General features: G+C 52.6%; 1 long non-coding RNA gene across 1 annotated transcript; it reads left to right on the top strand.

The window, feature by feature from the left end:
- The first annotated feature begins 9,897 nt into the window (after positions 1–9,897).
- LOC109316195 lies at positions 9,898–13,646 on the top strand. The gene is made up of 6 exons (XR_002102751.1): positions 9,898–10,085; positions 10,323–10,445; positions 11,444–12,356; positions 12,770–12,849; positions 13,220–13,355; positions 13,517–13,646. It is a non-coding gene; the product is annotated as an uncharacterized LOC109316195 (long non-coding RNA).
- Positions 13,647–17,063: the final 3,417 nt, after the last annotated feature.

Below are 17,063 nucleotides of genomic sequence, written 5' to 3'. Positions count from 1 at the left end.
CTGACTCTAAGGTGCCACCATCTAACTTCTGTAGCAGCTAGAAAGGCCTTCAGGACAGGAAGGAGTGGAGATCAGATGGGCAGGATCCTCCACTCCCTCCTTCTCCCCTGCATCTGGACATGGGAGGGGCAGCAGACAGAGGATTGTCCTACACTGGGGAGGTCTCTGTGGTGTTTCTCTGACATCTTCAAAGCCCTTTTGTGCTGCTCACCGAGCATATTCCTAAGAGTGAGGGATGAAGGTGGACAGGAATGTCTCTAACAGCACAATGTATCCTCCTCTGGCAGCACTGAGGTCTGAGCCCTACCTCGTGCTGATGCATTTTGTGCTCAGGCTGGTGGAGACCAACCAGATGAAGCAGGTGCTGTGTGGAGGTGAATGCCAGCCCCTCCTGCAGGTGCCCCCAGAGGGTACCCAGTGCCTAACACAGAGCCTGGGCCTCATTGGAGTGCCCCACACTGGTAAGCGGGGCCTCCACTGCGCTTCCTGGGCCTGATTCAACCATGAGTGGAGAACCTTCCCCTCCCCAGGCTGGCTGGAGGCTCTAAGCCGCGAACAGGATTGAGCCCTTTCTGACTCTTCCAGAGTATTTTCCAGGAGCAGTCAAAAAGGCTGGAGCTGCCTCTAGGCTCTGGGGCAAATGGAGCAGATTGAATCCTAGTTATAGCCTCTGGTACCTGCTCTACCTGTCCCAAATTCTCCATCTGCCCTGAGTAGCGCAGGGGCTGCTGGGACATTCTCATGACTACCAGGCCTGCATGTCCTGCTGCTGCAGCAGCACCTCCTTACTCCAATGTTCCTGTGCAAACATCTTGTCTTTTCTCCCCCTGTGCAGCTGTGGGAGGCTTTGCCCGAGCTGCCAACATGAAATTCCAGATCAGGGACGAGAGCCCATTCCCCAGCTGTAGGGCAGCCGACTACTGTTTCCATGTGCTCCCTTTCTTTAACCTCATGAGCAGCAGCTAGCTGAGCAGTGAGGACCAGGAGTTAAGAGCTTCTGTCTTTCTAGTTCTGTAGCATGGCTGTCATGTGTCACTATGTCTGCCTGTCTGTGCAGTCCTGGCAGGGAAGACCCAGTCTCAGGGGTTCATATCATGTGCCTGAGAATCTGCTCTGCCCACAGGCAGTGTGCAATTGTGTGTGCTAATGGGTGCCTGTGAGCACAGGGATAGGGGGCAGCTCCTTCCGGGCATGACTCATTCAGTGTCCAGGCAAATGGCAGCAAGGAGGATCACTCTCTCTGAACATGAATCTGGGCACATCAGTGCAGCGGGGAGATATGACTGCAGGTTCTCGACCACCTGGGCGATAGTGATCATCACCTGCTGGAATTCCCCATCCAGTGTCAAAGGCCTGCAGCAAGGCAGCAGCCTTGGATTTCTGGAGGGTGGATTTCAATGAGGTAAGGAAACTAGTCGAGGAGACACTGAGGTCCAGAGGGGAGGGGAGTTGGGAGTCCAACAAGAGTGGTCGTTCCTTAAGGAGACAATCCTCCAAGCCCAAAGGACAACAATCCCAACACAGATCAAAGGGGGCAAGAGTGCTCAAAAGCCCTCATGACTCACCAAAAGCATCGATGAATGTCTCAAAGCTAAAGAGGAGGTGTACACCCAATGGAAGGGATGGGCTATCACCAAGGAGGACTATACCTCCATTGCTCAAGACTGTAGGGGGGCTGTTAGGAAGGCCAAGGCAGAGATGGAACTGGGACTAGCAACCCAGATCAAGGACAACAAGAAGTCTTTTTTAAATGCATAGGGGGTAAAAAGAAGGTACCAGGTAACGTAGGGCAGACTCTGCAGGACATGCTAGGAAATCTGGTGGTTACACCAGATGAAAAAGCTAATCTCTTTAACAATTTCTTTGCTTCCATTTTTTTGAGCAAGGACCTAAACATCCCCCCCCACTGAGATCCCCAATGGATCCAGAGGAGGCACTGCCAGGCCCAGGGTCAGTGAGGACCTAGTCAGGGAACTTCTGGTGGGACTAGACATGTTCAACTCAGTAGGTCCTGACGATCTCCACCCCAGAGTGCTCGGGGAATTAGCAGAGGTCATTGTGGGACCCCTGGCACAGCTTTACAAGCATCCGTGGTGCTCTGGTGAGTTGCTTGAGGACTGGAAAAGGGCCAATGTGGTCCCCATTTTCAAAAAAGGAAGGAAGAAGGACCCAGGAAACTACAGACCTGTTAGTCTTACCTCAGATATAGGGAAGCTCTTTGAGAAAATTATCCAGGAGCACATCTGCGAGGGACCAGCAGGGGGGATCATGCTTAGGGGCAACCAACATGGGTTCATTCAAGGCAGGTCCTGTCAAACCAACTTGGTGGCCTTCTACGACCAGCTTACAAAATCTTTGGATGCAGGGGTAGCAGTGGATGTAGTCTTTCTGGACTTTAGGAAGGCCTTCAACACTGTCTCTCACCCAATTCTCATTAAGAAATTAAGTGACTGTGGTGTCGATGCCTACACAGTCAGATGGGTCGCAAATTGGCTGGAGGGCTGCACCCAGAGAGTGGTGATGGAAGGGTCTTTTTTGACCTGGAGGGATGTGGGCAATGGGATCCCCCAGGGCTTGGTCCTCGGGCCCACGCTGTTCAACATCTTCATCAGCGACTTGGATGAGGGCGTGAAAAGCACCCTGTTCAAATTTGCAGATGACACTAAGATGTAGGGAGAAGTGGGCACGCTGGAGGAGAAGGACAGGCTACAACTAGATCTGAACAGGTTATGGGGTGGGCAGATGATAACAGGATGGATTTCAATATGGACAAGTGCAAGGTATTGCACCTGGGGAGGAAGAACCAGCAGCATACCTACAGGTTGGGGAACTCCTTGTCAGCACAGAGGCAGAAAAGGATCTTGGAGTCATTATTGATTCCAAAATTAACATGGGCCGACAGTGTGGGGACGTGGTCAGGAAGGCTAACTGCACCTCGTCATGCATGCTCAGATGCATCACGAGCAGGTCCAAGGAGGTGATCCTCCCCCTCTATGCGACATTGGTCAGGCCGCAGTTGGAGTACTGCATCCAGTTCTGAGCACCGCACTTCAAGAGGGATGCGGCTAGCATAGAGAAGGTCCAGAGGAGGGCCACCCCCATGATCAGGGTGCAGCAAGGCAGACCCTACGAGCAGAGGCTATGGGACCTGAACCTGGTCAGCCTCCACAAGAGAAGGCTGAGAGAGGATCTGGTAACCGTCTACAAACTGGCCAAGGGGGACCAGCAGGCTATGGGAGTGTCCCTGTTCCCCTGAGCCCTACTGGGAGTAACAAAAAATAATGGTCACAAGTTGACTAAGAGTAGATTTAGGCTAGACATCAGAAGGCACTACTTTACAGTCAGGGCAGCTAGGATATGGAACCAAATTCCAAGGGAAGTGGTGCTCACTCCTACCCTGGTGGTCTTCAAAAGGAGGATGGATAATCACCTAGCCGGGATCATTTGACCCCAGTACTCTTTCCTGCCCATGGCAGGGGTCAGACTTGATGATCTGCTTAGGTCCCTTCCGACCCTACCAACTATAAAACTATGGTCCATGAGCCAGCCCCAGAGCCATATCCCATGGCCCCTCCCAGCTGCCATAGATGGGAACCATGCAGATAGGCCTGGTCGAATGATGGATCAAGGACGCTGCTGACCTGAGAAGGAGAAAAGCTGGGCCTCTTCCTGATCCAGAGCAACCTCCCAGAAAGTCTGTTGGAGGGACTAAATTCTGCGTTCCCTCTCTGTAGCCGCAGTAGGCTGCAGTCAAGGCACTGGGACCTGTGATGGGCCTCCTTCTTCACCATGAGAGGTATTGCAATACTGATTTTGAGAGGCTCCCGTGTCTTCTCCAGCAGTACAAGGGAGGGGTCAACAATTTTCATGTCACAGTGGTGAGACACTGCCTGGGAAACCAGCATTGGCCCTTGTCTATATGCATGGGTGTGCGCACTGGCACACATGTGTGCATGTACTACTTGCCCTAGGAATTCTGTAGCTGTCTTGGAGCTTTCCTGGTGCAGTTCAAGACTCCTTAACAGATCGACCTCAGATACCCTTGGGGACTAAACTCACAGCAGCCAGGTCTGTAGATCTTGGCTGTATTGGAAATGCTGCTTCCATTTTCTAGAAAGTCTGATAAAGGGAGACAAAAGAAATAAACGACCGAACTGCTCCTTCCAGCTGAGTTTCACTCCACTCCCTCTGGGCTTGGCCTCTCAAAGCTCCTTGGGGTAGAGAGGATTGGAGGTTGTCTCTTGTGGAGTGCAGGGATTATGGTCAGGGCCTGGCAGTTTAAAACATGGAGGTTTGGGGCTCCCTGCTATGGATTATAGAAGTGGATGGCTACCACCCCACTGCCTGTGGAACGTGTCTCTCCTGGGTGAGACAGGCTGCGCTCTGTCTTTGCTCATCCTGAGGCCCAGCAAATCCAAGTCCCATTAGCCAGACAAACCCAGATCATGGCAGTGCAAAGCCCCACTCTGCTGGTGACCTCTCTGCTGGCCCAAAAAGAAGAAAACAGGTGGTGGCCTCCTTGTCTCCCCTCAGTCCAACTCAACTGTTGGGGAGATCCATGCAAATCCCTTTGTCATAGCAAGTCAGGACCAGAACAATCAACCCTGTGGTGTGAGTCCAGCCAAGAGCAGCCATGCTGCTAAAGGGACCTGGAAATCAAGATCCCCTCTTACTTATAGTCTGGATCTTTGAGTTCTTGGCTCTTGCTGTGATTGGAGTGATGTCTCCTGGGACTCAAAAAAACTCTGGTTCAACTCATAGACAGTGGGAGTTCAGGATCCATTCCACACTTTCATCTGCACCCAGATAGGACGGTGGAGAATCCCTTTCCTTCTTCCCACAGGTGTGTGATATCGCACAGCTGCCAAGATCAGAGAACCAGGTCAAGGTGTTCTACTGTCTCCATCTGCTCGGTAAGGAGAAGAAACTCCAAGTGACACAAGTGACACAGGGGTTTCCTTCAAACCTCCCTGAATTGTTCCAAACCCTAGAAGGAGGAATGAAAACAGGGAGTGCTGAGGGCATTGAGGTTGTGCTCTTCTCCCCTGCCATCTGTCTCTCCCCAGACCAATTTATTTCCCTCATGGGCTCCCAGCCCAAGACTAACAAGGAGGCAAGCCATGTGGTGTCCCTCTCAATCTTTAGTGGCATCATTGCTGCTGACTGTAAGTATGACCAGAGTAACTGTGCTGACTGCCATCTTGGCTGACCCTTCAGGAACTGAGTTAGGACTGTCCAGGATGAATAACTTGTTCTGCTCTAGCTGCACTCAAGAGCCCTGGCTGTGCAGAGCTAAAGCCAGACCTCCGTCCTCTGCTGCTTGGTCACAGAGGGCCAGTAGCACCCTGAGTCCTGCTGGATGACACAGGAATCCTGGGGCCAAATCCTGCTCGAACACCTTTTCTGGCAGCACTCTGAAGTCAAGAGGTTTAACAAGACCTTTGTTATGGGCCAAGAGACTTTTCCAGGTTCCGAAGTAGAGACAGGAAGTTGTGCGGGTTTCCACAAACAGGTCTTTTGCAATCTGGGTGCATCTTGCTGTGGAGGGTGAGCTCCCAGAACACAATAATATTGTGCCCTCCTTCTCCTTCTACTGCCAGAGATGAGCAAGAAAAAATGTGAACTAGTCACGGCCATGAGGTGCACACTTGGTGATCAGAGTACTGAGGTGAGGTGATTTGTGAGTAGTGGCTGTGCTGGGGATGGCACATGGACCTGACACAAAATTCCCATGCAAGATCCTTGGTTCTGTTGTAGAGAAAACCTTCCCCCCTGTCAGTATCTTCAGGGAAGGCAGTGCAGAGAGTCTGCCCCTCTGCTTCCAGAGCTGGAGAGAGTCAGGATCTAGGGAAGTGTTATCAGACTGTCGGTGGGGAGGGGATTGGCTTTCCCTTAGATGCCAATATGGGATGAGTGGGTAGCAGGTACAAATTTCCTTGCCTCTTTTAAATCCTAAAAATAAAATCGGAGGCCTGGGGACCCTTCTCCCTCCCTGTCCTCCTTTCCAAGGTTTGAGGAAGGGTTTGTGCCATGGCTGCTGCCCTCCATTATTTGGGCATAAAGGCAGTCCTGACTCCAGTCTCTCCTCTCTTTCCATTTCAGCAGGACACTGTTCAATGTACAGGGCCTGGATGACTGGGCCTGGGACTTAGTGACGTATATTTTCAAGCAGCCCAGCTTGTCTAGCAGTCAAAAGGTAAGAGAAATTGAGGCTGGAGACGTGGTGCTACTGTACTAGCAGGCTGCAGCCTGCCATTGGCTTGAGCAAGAACATGGGGTGCCCCCAGGCAGCCAGGCTAAGTCGTGAGACCCAGGGTCAGACCATTTCCACTGGTACAGACCTAAGGGAGCTCTCGTGATGTCAGTGCAGCTACTCTGGATTTTCCCCAGGGTGTCAGCAAGACCAGACTCTGACCTGGACTATGTACATCTTCTGATGAGGCTAAGATTTGTCCCTGCAGGCACTGAGGAGTGAAAATCCAACCACACAGTATGTCAGGGAAACTTCCTTGAGAAAAGGAATGCTGTCTTGTAGAAATAGACTCCCAAGGATGTGTCTTGCTGCCCAGGACATAGCTTTGCCCATTGATAGAATCATATTGATGAGATGCAGAGGATTGAGCTGGCTGGGCCCCCAGAGCAGATGGAGCAGGGTGGATGTGTGATGCCTGCACATTTGTGTCCACTGGGCTGAATCTGAAGGGTTCTCTTGGAAGGATGAGGGAAGTGAGAACTTGGCAGTTTTCACGACTGGCTAGCACTATGGAAGAAAGAGACTTGGGGGTCATCACTGACCACAAGACGAACATGAGCCTGCAATGTGATGCTGCAGCTAGTAAAGCGACCAAAATGCTGGCTTGCATCCATAGATGCTTCTCAAGCAAAACCTGGGACATCATTCTCCCCTTGTACTCAGCCTTGGTGAGGCCGCAGCTAGAGTACTGCATCCAGTTTTGGGCTGCACAATTCAAAAATGATGTGGAGAAGCTTGAGAGAGTCCAGAAAAAATCCACGCACATGATCAGAGGTCAGGAATACAGACCTTACGACGACAGGTTGAGAGCCGTGGGGCTCTTTAGCCTGGAAAAGCACAGGCTCAGGGGTGATCTGATGGCCACCTATACGCTTATCAGGGGTGACCACCAGGATCTGGGGGAACGTTTGTTCACCAGAGCACCCCAAGGGATGATGAGGTCGAACGGTTATAAACTCCTGCAAGACCGTTTCAGGCTGGACATAAGGAAGAATTTCTTTACTGTCCGAGCCCCCAAGGTCTGGAACAGCCTGCCACCGGAGGCGGTTCAAGCACCTACATTGAACACCTTCAAGAGCAAATTGGATGCTTATCTTGCTGGGATCCTATTACCCCAGCTGACTTCCTGCCCTTCAAGTGGAGAGCTGGACTCGATGATCTTCTGAGGTCCCTTCCAGCCGAAATGTCGCTTTATGTTAAGCAAGTTGTTTCACAGTGTTGGAGGTGTTTCTGAACTGGGAGCCTGCCCTACCAGCTTGGTTTTTCTTTTATTATCTCAGCTTTAGTGAGTTATGCTCTGAGCACAACATAAAATCAGTGGTAACTGTGCAGTGTTCAAGCTAGCTGCCAAGGAGATGGAGACCGAGTGTACAGTCAGTGCCTCTTGACTAGCTCATGAGCTTTCTCTCTGTCTCTTGTGCAGAAGTCCAAAAACCATTCCAGTCAGGATGCTAAAGAGGAACAGAGCATCCAAGCCACCTGTGTGAAGTTCCTGGAAAATCTGGATGTCTCAATCAGTGGCATGAGCCAAGTACGTGACCAGTTGCTGCCCTTGAATTATCAGTGCATTTCTCTTCATCCCCTGTACCTCTCCATTGGGCTATTCTCTGCATTGGCAGGGTAATAGAGATAGATCATGGCCAATGTTGGCTGTAGATGATGGAGCAAGCTGCCGTCATTTAAGGAATGACATACAACATCCCAACAGGAAGTAATCCCTGTGCTGAGATGGCCTCCTCATTCTGTCTTCTTGCTCTGCTCAGTCTTCTCTGAAATTGAGACTTGCTTGTCCAGTGTTAGAACAGGGTTTCAGAGATAAGCTATTCCTGAAAGACAGTCATGAAGTCACAGGGGTGGGAGGGAGGAGGACCCTCAAGTAGGTGGGTCATTGGTGAAGAAGAGGAGACCGCCCTTGAGGACTGGATGAAGAGAGCTGGGTGCAAGGGTACAAGTAGCTGAGTTCAAGCTGTCTGGCTCTTCTCTCCAGGTCTTATGGCCCCGGCTGCTAGAGTACATAGTGCCAGCTCAGTACAGCTGCACTCTGATCCCCCTGTACACAGGGGTGATGTGTAGGGGGTGTATGCAGGTGCACATGCACCCCCTGCACATGGCGGTGCACCCCCTGCAAAAAGGCACTACCGACACCGTCAGCGGCATCTGCGAGCAGTCCATGATCACCCCTGGCTGCCACTGGCGGTGCTTGTGGGTGGTCTCCAACCCATGGTCAGTGCTCGCCACCTCATGGTCGGTGCTTGCCATCCCTGCCACCGCCAACAGTGCCAGTGTCATCTGCAGGAGCTCCCCACTCACTGCCGCCAGGGTCCCACTGCCACCACCATGCTTCCACCAGCACAGCCATGCCCCCCCAGCCACCGGGGCACACTCCATTCATGCCTGTATCAATGCCTCAGGGACCTGGCCGAGCAACCACAGTGGGAGGGAGAAGAAGCGGCTTGCATGGACCCCAGCAAAGGAGGTTTGGAATCCAGATCCCTGTGGGATGAACCAGCTCCAACTGCCTCTTAGAAAATCTTTGGTCTCTTCCATCCATAATGAGGAGGCCCAAAGGTGGGAGGGACAGTTGGGTCATTACAACCTGGGAGGGGGAACCAGGCAATCTGGGCTCCCCAACCCAGAGCTACCCCAGATTTACTCTGTGCCTTAGGGAAATCCCAGGGTTTTTCTGCCTCAACTGCCCCAGTCATCCAATGATAACTGAGCAATGAAACAGTGGCGACATGCAGGGGATGGATGAGGGTGCACGTGCATCCCCTGAGCACTGGTGCACCCCTTGATTGACCATGTTCACCTCTTAGGGAGGGCAGGTGGGAGCGCCAGTGCCCCCTGCTAGCGCCAGCTGATTGCTGCTATTGCTGCAGCCGCTTCCAGCTGCTTCTGGGAGAGGCTGCAGCAATCGGCTGGTGCTTGCTCCCAGAATTGGCCACAGCCACTCCCAGAAGAGATCGCAGCGATCAGCCACAGTGATCAGCCATCATGCAACTCCTGGTGAGTAGCCCTGGAAAGGTACCTGCCAGAGGTGTGGGGAGGGTAAGTGGTGTGGGGAACACATGCCTGTAGCCTGAGCTGAAGGAACAGACTCTGTCTCTTTCCACACTCAGAGCTGCCCAGTGCTGGCAGAGTTCCCTTCCCTTTGCAGAGCAGAGCCAGGCTCTGCCCCTGCCTCACAGCCTGCAAAGGGGCCTGCAGGATCAGCCAAGCACAGCACATTGGCCTGTGTCTGATTGCTGAATGCTCTGGCCATGTATGGTGGAGGGCAGTTTCCCTCCTAAAGAAAGCCATGGAGCCCCACTCCAGAGCTGAGTGCCTGTTTCTCTCTCACTGTCAGGTGGTCACCTCAGCCTTGGCTGACAGCAGCCATGCACATTCTGCCCTGACAGGACTGTGGGCTCTGCACCGCATGATCCACCCTGCTGATGGAGAGCAGTGGAGAATCAAGATTCCCATCCTGCTCACACCCATTGAAGGTAACAAGCAAGGAAGGACCACAGTGATCTCTGCAGAATGGAAGGGAAGGGGGAAGGATGCAGCCTCCTGGAACCCCCCATGGTACCATTCCCCTTCTGTAGCGCCGCATGCTTGAGAGCTTCTACTCTGTCACAGGGGGTGAATCCAGGCGTTTTCTGGGCTCTTCTTGTCCTGACCAGCACAACGCTGTGTTCCCAGCTCTTTAGTGATGTTGATCTCCTTTCAGAATTTCCTATATAAGGCACTTGGTACCACATTGGCCTCTTCCCAGGATGATGTCCCTGTGAAATCCCAGCTCCAGAAATCTCTGAAGGGCACAGATTACACGGATGGTTCTGAGAGAGAGGTGAGGACCCTGTTCTCTCCAGACATGGCCAGGTCCTCCCGTGTCCTCACTTCTCTGTTGCTCCGTGTCTGAGGCTGGCTTACTTCATGGCAATTTCCCTTGTCTTTTCCCTTGGACAGCCCCCTCATTTGTTCCAGGTCAGACGGGCAATTCTAGTATTAGGGAAGATGGGGAGGACTCTTGGGTCTGTCAGTCAGAAAGTCCTGCTCACTCACCAATGCATTTCTTGGGTTCCAGCAAGTTGTGACCATCCTGGCATTCTCAGCCAAGGGCCACCTGGACCTCACCCTGAGCACACTGGAGGACTTTGGTGCTGCCATGAGTAAAGTGCAAGTGTCTGGGATAGTTGGCTGCCTGCAGGTAATGGAACTGGGGGGTTTCTCACATTTCTTCCCCTATAAACCCTTGAGAAGAACAGCTTGGCAGTGGCTACTCTCCCTGGTTAACGCCCTCTCCCAGAGGACATGCTCCACATCAGGTCTCTGGTAATACAGAAGGGAGCACAGTTTCTTCTACTCACATTTTTTGTCCCCCAGGTTAATGGGTTAGCAGTCAACCAGCCCCTTTCAGGCACTGAGGCAACTACATCTGTTGTTCACCCAGAGAAAAAGATTGTGTATTTTTCACATCTTTCAGTTAGCTGTGGGAGAGGAGACATGAGCCCTATTGCCCAGCCTGAAAGTAACAGCTCTGAGTGGATAATCCACATGCACATCCACCTCCCTGGGCAAGTGCTGGAGAGTCAAAAGGCATCTACATATTTGCTGGAAAATGAGCCCTAAGGTTCTGCTCTAGGGCTCACCCAGCCCAGCAGAGCCACCACCATGGCTGAGTTGAGCACCTCAGCACTCACACCAGTTTGGGTCCAGGCTCCCTCCAGCAGGGTGTTCACGGTGCCCCAAACACCTGCCAAGAGCTTCAGATTCAGCTTCTGCACAAAGCACAGCAGGCAGAGCCACCTTCTTCACATGCAGAGGCCTGCATCAGCCTTCCTAATATATTGTGCCCAAGGACTCCTTACGGCCAAATGCATGAGGAGGCCCGTGGCACAATGCATCTGCTGCCCTCGTTCCTGTCAGTCACAAACTCTCCCCCACCCCTGCCCCGATGTCTATGACTCAGCGTGGCACTGCAGCTCTCCCTGCCTGAGTCACCCAGGCTGCAGGACAGAGATGATGAGGCCTGGGTGCGTCTGAAACAAAGCACTGATGATGGTGTTGTGAGAGCTGTAGGTCTCCTGTGACTGACAGGGAGAGCTGGTACCACTGCTGGGGCAACTCCTTGGTCAGCAGTAATTCCTACTCGGGGGACAGAAGGCATGGGAAGCCCTGGTGTGAGTGTTGTGTCACCCTGTGCAGGACTATCACCAAGGGAGAAGAGCCAGGACCCACAGGGCCTTGATACTGGCCTACAGCCAAGTTGCTGTCCATGCCCCCCAAATGCAGCTGCTCCCCCACATGAAACATGATATCACCAGGAGGGTCCTGCATTACTATGTGACCAGCTGACAGGTAAGAGCCTGGGACTGCACCATGTCGGGAACAGACCTGCCAGGGGACTGAGGTCTCCATTGCACCTGGGTGCTTAGAGAAGCTCTGACTGCCTTAACCTCCCCCTGAACTCATGCCTGTGATGAGCATCCACATTAATCCTTCTGGAATGATGTCCAATGGGGGGACCCACATATGAAGTGTGCAGGAACAGAGGCTTCTGACAACTTGTCCTGTACTGGATGGGGGCACGCATTCATGCCCTTGCACTGCTCCATACCCACCAGCCCAGCCGTTTTTTGGACCTGGCAGTGGGCTGCACTCTGGGGCCATTTCAGGTGCTGACAGTTGTTTTGCATTTCATTTCCCAGGTACTTGGCATCAATATCAATAAGATAAATGTTCAATGACCCCACCTCTGCTTGTGCTCTTCCCAGACCCTAACTGTAGGAGGCACAATGACCTTCCCCAGGCAGGGGTCCATTCTGCTGCCATGCACCTCGTCTGAGATGAGTGTGGGCCCAGGGCTTTCTGGGGCCTGTAGACATCTCTCAGGGATGCAAATGAGGCTGCATTTCATCCCTGATCTTTACATTCTGGACCTTGGTTCTTTTCCATTCCTCATCCCTATCTCCGTGTTGTTCCCCCATGGAATTCAGGACCCAGACTTAAAGCTGACCTGATCCAGTCAGTCATTGAGCTCAGCTGTGCCATCCAGGATGCTGACAGCTCCCAGAGCTCCCAGTTCACTTACAAAGAGGAGCTCCTGGGGTACATACTGGTGAGTGGAGAAGAGCCCTGGGGACGAAACTGCAAAGGACCTGGTAGAAACCTAATGGGACTGGTTTCCCTAGGAGCAGCTATTTTGTCCCTTGGCTGTGATGGGATTATTAAAGCATCATGAGGGGCCTGCTTGGGGCCCAGAAAGCTGGTACCACTTGAAGCTTTCTAGGCAATGCTGCATTGTGGGCTGCCCTTGGAGGGCCCTGCTTTGCCTGGTGAGTGCCTGGGATACAGCTCTGTGCCCTCTGCACTGATGCCATTGACCTGAGCAGGATCCTGGGGCAGTGTCCAGCACAGCCCTGGCTCTATTTCTGGCCCACCTAGGAGAGCAGCCTGGTGGATTTGTGGAGGGAGGCTCTCTGCTTCCCACATCTATTTCCCCATTGTCATGTCTCTGTTTCTGCCTTCTAGGACTTCATGAAAGAGGAACCAATGGATTCCCTGGCCTCTCCTGCTCTCCTCAGGGCCATGCTTGCAATTAAGCACCTGAGGTAGGTGATTCCTGCCCTGGCCCTTGGCACTGGAATGTCCTGGTCAGAGATTAGCTCCTTCCGTAACTCTCTGTTGTTCTTCCTGTCAGACCCGGAGCTGAGAGATGCCTGCAGGGCTCAGGTCACAGGGGGCAGCGGGGGTTGAATGTGTTTGTTTCACTTGGAGATTTGCACTTGAAAGAACTGGTGGTGGTGGTTGTGGGACAACAAGGAGTGGTGGGGAGTGCAAGGAGCTTCGCAGTTGTCATGTCCAGGGTGGCTTGGATTTCAGGTTCTAAGTTCAAATCATATCTTAACACTAGACCCACTTTCCCTTTGGGCTGGCAGTCAGTCTGACTAAGGGCTTTTCTTCCTCTCTTTCTTCTGCCAGCAAAGTGAAACCCTCGCTAAATCTGGATGAAAACAGAAACATCCTTGATGACTGCCTCAAGTGCCTGTTGCCTCTTCCAGCTGTGCAGCAGATGAGGAAGGAAGGTGAGATGGCTCAGGGCTCTTTCCAAGTACAGGTGCACCTAAACAGCTGTCTCCTGACATCACCTGCTGGGACCTGCTCCCCAGCCTGCTCTGGGCCCTGGCAGTCACCCCTGGCCTCCCTAGAATGGTTCTGGGTTTTGTGACACACACCCCAGCTGGCCCTGAGCTTCCCTCTTCTATCTCCTGCTTGCAGTCATTGCACGAGTTGTCCATGCAGGCCTTGGGTGAGCTCATGAGGGACCTCCTTGATGAAGACCCCACTGAGAGTTGCTTCCTGGAGATGTTCCATGTGAGTAGCCAGCAGGAACAGACAGAGCTCTCTCCTCTGGGGAAGGTGTGAATAGGCCAAAGAAACAGGGAGGAAGGTGTCCCTTAGCAGGGCAAATGAGAAGGGAGTTTCCCAAGGTGTCCTTGGGGCAATGAACAGTAATTCCCTTGCATCCCAATGACATCCCTACTATAGACTCATAGATTCATAGATGTAGGTTCGGAAGGGACCTTGTAGATCTCGCCGACCCCCTGCCCTGGGCAGGAGAAAAAACTGGGCTCAAATGACCCCAGCCAGGTAAACTTCAAGCCTCCTCTTAAAGACCCCCAAGGAAGGAGCCATCACCACTTCCTTGGAAGTTGGTTCCAGTTCCTAGCTGCCCTTGACTGTGAAGCAGTGCCTTCTAATGTCTAGTCTAAACTTACTCTCTAACAACTTACGGCCATTATTCCTTGTTACTCTGGGAGGCACTCGGGGGAACAAGGTCTCTCCCAATCCCCACTGGTCCCCCCTAGTAAGTTTATAGATGGCTACCAGGTCCCCCCTCAGCCTTCTCTTGTGAAGGCTGAACAGGCTAAGGTACCATAGCCTCTCCTCATAGGGTCTCCTCCCTGCTGTCCCCAGATCATGCAAGTGGCCCTTCTCTGGACCCTCTCAATGCTGTCCACATCCCTTCTGAAGTGCAGCGCCTAGAACTGGACACAGTACTCCAGCTGCGGCCTGACCAGTGTTGCATAGAGGGGGAGGATCACCTCCTTGGCCCTGCTTGTGATGCATCTGTGGATGCACGACAAGGTACAGTTAGCCTTACTGACTGTGTCCTCGCATGGTTGGCCCATGTTCATCCTGAAGTCAATAATGACTCCAAGATCTCTTTCTCCCACCATGCTTTCGAGAAGGGAATTCCCCAGCCTATAGGTATGCTGCTGGTTCCTACTGCCCAAGTGCAGCACTCTGGACTTGTCAGTATTGAATCCCATCCTATTTTCATTTCCCCACCCCTGTAACCTGTCCAGGTCCTGCTGTAATCTGTCCTTCCCTTCTAGCGTGCCCACCTCACCCCAAATCTTGGTGTCATCTGTGAATTTAAACAGGGTGCTTTTTACCCCATCATCTAAGTTGCTAATAAAGAAAGTGAATAGTGGGAGCCCAAGGACCGAGCCCTGGGGAACTCCACTGCCCTCCAGGTCAAATATGACCCATCCACCACCACTCTCTGGGTGCAGCCCCTCAGCCAATTCGCAATCCATCTGACTGTGTAGGCATCAATGCCACAATCACCTAGCTTTTTAATAAGAATGGGGTGGGAGACAGTGTCAAAGGCCTCCCTGAAGTCCAGAAAGACTACATCCACCTCGACACCTGCATCCAATGACTTTGTGACCTGATCATAGAAGGCAATCGGGTTGGTCTGACAGGACCTGCCCCTAATGAAACCATGCTGCTTGCCCTTGAGCATCCTCCCTGGTGCTGGCCCATTACAGATGTGCTCCTTGATAATCTTCTCAAAGAGCTTCCCCATGATTGAAATAAAACTAACAGGCCTATAGTTGCCCAGGTCCTCCCTCTTCCCTTTTTTAAAGATGGGGACCACATTGGTCTTCTTCCAGTTGTCCGGCACCTGGCCAGAGCACCACGAGTGCTTGTAAAGCCATGCCAGGAGCCCCGCGATAACCCCTGCCAATTCCCTTAACACCCTGGGGTGGAGAGCATCTGGACCTGCTGATTTGAATACATCCAGCCCCTCCAGAAATTCCCTAGCTCATTCCTCCCTGACCCTAAGCTTGGCAGTTTTTCCTGAGTCCATCCTGAATCTCGGTAGGGGAGTCCCGGTCCCTGCACAAGAAAATGGAGGCAAAGAAATTGTTAAAGAGGTCTGCTTTCTCCTCTGGTGCAACCACCAGATTGCCAAGCATATCCTGCAAGGGCCTCACATTACACGGTGCCTTCTTCATGCTCCCTGTATTATGCTTCATGCTTCATGTATTTAAAACAGGACTTTTTGTTATCTTTGATGCTAGCCCAAGTTCCATATCTGTGTTATCTTTCCTAGGGCAGGTGGAGGTATACTCCTCTTTGGTGATAGCCCCTCCCTTCCACTGGGTGCATGCCTCCTTTTTGGCAATCAGGCATTCTCGAATGCTCTTGGTGAGCCAGGGGGGCTTTGGGGCACTCTTGCCCCCTTTGCTTCTCGTTGGGATTGTCACCCCTTGGGCTCTGCGTATTGTCTCCTTAAGGTACGACCACTCATCTTGGGCACCCAGTTCCCCTACTCTCCAGGACCCCAGTGCCTCTTCCACTAATCTCCTCAACTCATTGAAGTTGGTCCTCTTGAAGTCAAGAGATACTGTCTTGCTGCAGGCCCTTGACATCCTGCACTGGATAGTGAATTCCAGCTAGGTGAAATGCTCCTTCCACCCTGCTCCTCTCCACGGGGTTGGGAACAGAGCACAGGAAAGAATGGATACCAGAGATATGGCAACCTCCCCTCTCTCCCTGTTCTGGATGGGACTGGCTATGGGCAGCTGGACCTACTGCCCTGCAGGCCTGGTTGGTTGGAGAATAGGGAAGTGCAGTTAGAAATGAGGAGTGTGAACTCCAGTGTGCAGTTCCAGCAGAGGTGGGCTCACCTGGAAAAATTACAGTTACAATCAGCTTGCTCATGGTCCCAGGGATTCTTACAGGGGTTCTGAAGTTGGCGGTATTTGTTGGTCCTGAGCTATCCGAATAAAAATGGTGCCCAGGATGTCCAGCACCTGGAGGGAAGATAACAAGATCAGGGGCCCCTTTCTCATTCAGCCAGCACAATCCAAACCAATCCCTCCCAGTTTGGCAATTTTCTGCCATCTTAGGAATTTCTTGCTATAAGGGATGTGACGGGCTAGCTGGCAGTGACCTAGCCCAGGGGTTTTGAAAGCGCAAAAGATGATTGGAGGACTTGGGTTTCCCTTTCCACACCAGTCAGGCCCCCCATGTCCCAACTGGCCCCTTGGGTCACCTGGAGGGGGATAAAAGGGGCAGCATGGGCTGACTCACCCCCCCCATGATCTGCTGCTCTCCTTTCTGCCCTATCTGCTGCTGTGCTGCCTGTCCTATCTCTCATCCAGGTACCTTCTTGAGCTCAGGGCTGCCTCCCAGGTCCAGGGCAGGTTACACATCTGACCACCCCTCCCCCCATGCATGCAGGAAATATCCCTTCATGGCTTTACTGAGGGGGAGATGAGTGCTGCCTGCAGGTGCCATATGAAAGGCAGGATAAGTCCTCCCTTTGCTCACAGCCACTCCTTTGTGCCTAGTACCAGTCACCTCCTGGCCAGACCCTCCTGTTCCTGGCCTGGGCACAGTCCTGGGTTAAGAGGCAACTCTTGGCCTCAGCTCAGCAGTCAGCAGGGAATACAGACCTGGTGTGACCATGTTTTTCAGGAGTGCAGAACAATGTTGAGCCTCTGCTGCCCTTACCTAGGCTTAAGGA

Source organism: Crocodylus porosus, unplaced genomic scaffold (assembly GCF_001723895.1).
Source record: "Crocodylus porosus isolate Cpor-Errol unplaced genomic scaffold, CroPor_comp1, whole genome shotgun sequence".
In the NCBI taxonomy this organism is placed as follows: domain Eukaryota; kingdom Metazoa; phylum Chordata; order Crocodylia; family Crocodylidae; genus Crocodylus; species Crocodylus porosus.
The sequence above is the reverse complement of the archived record's forward strand: the minus strand, read 5'-3'. Positions and strand labels throughout refer to the sequence as shown.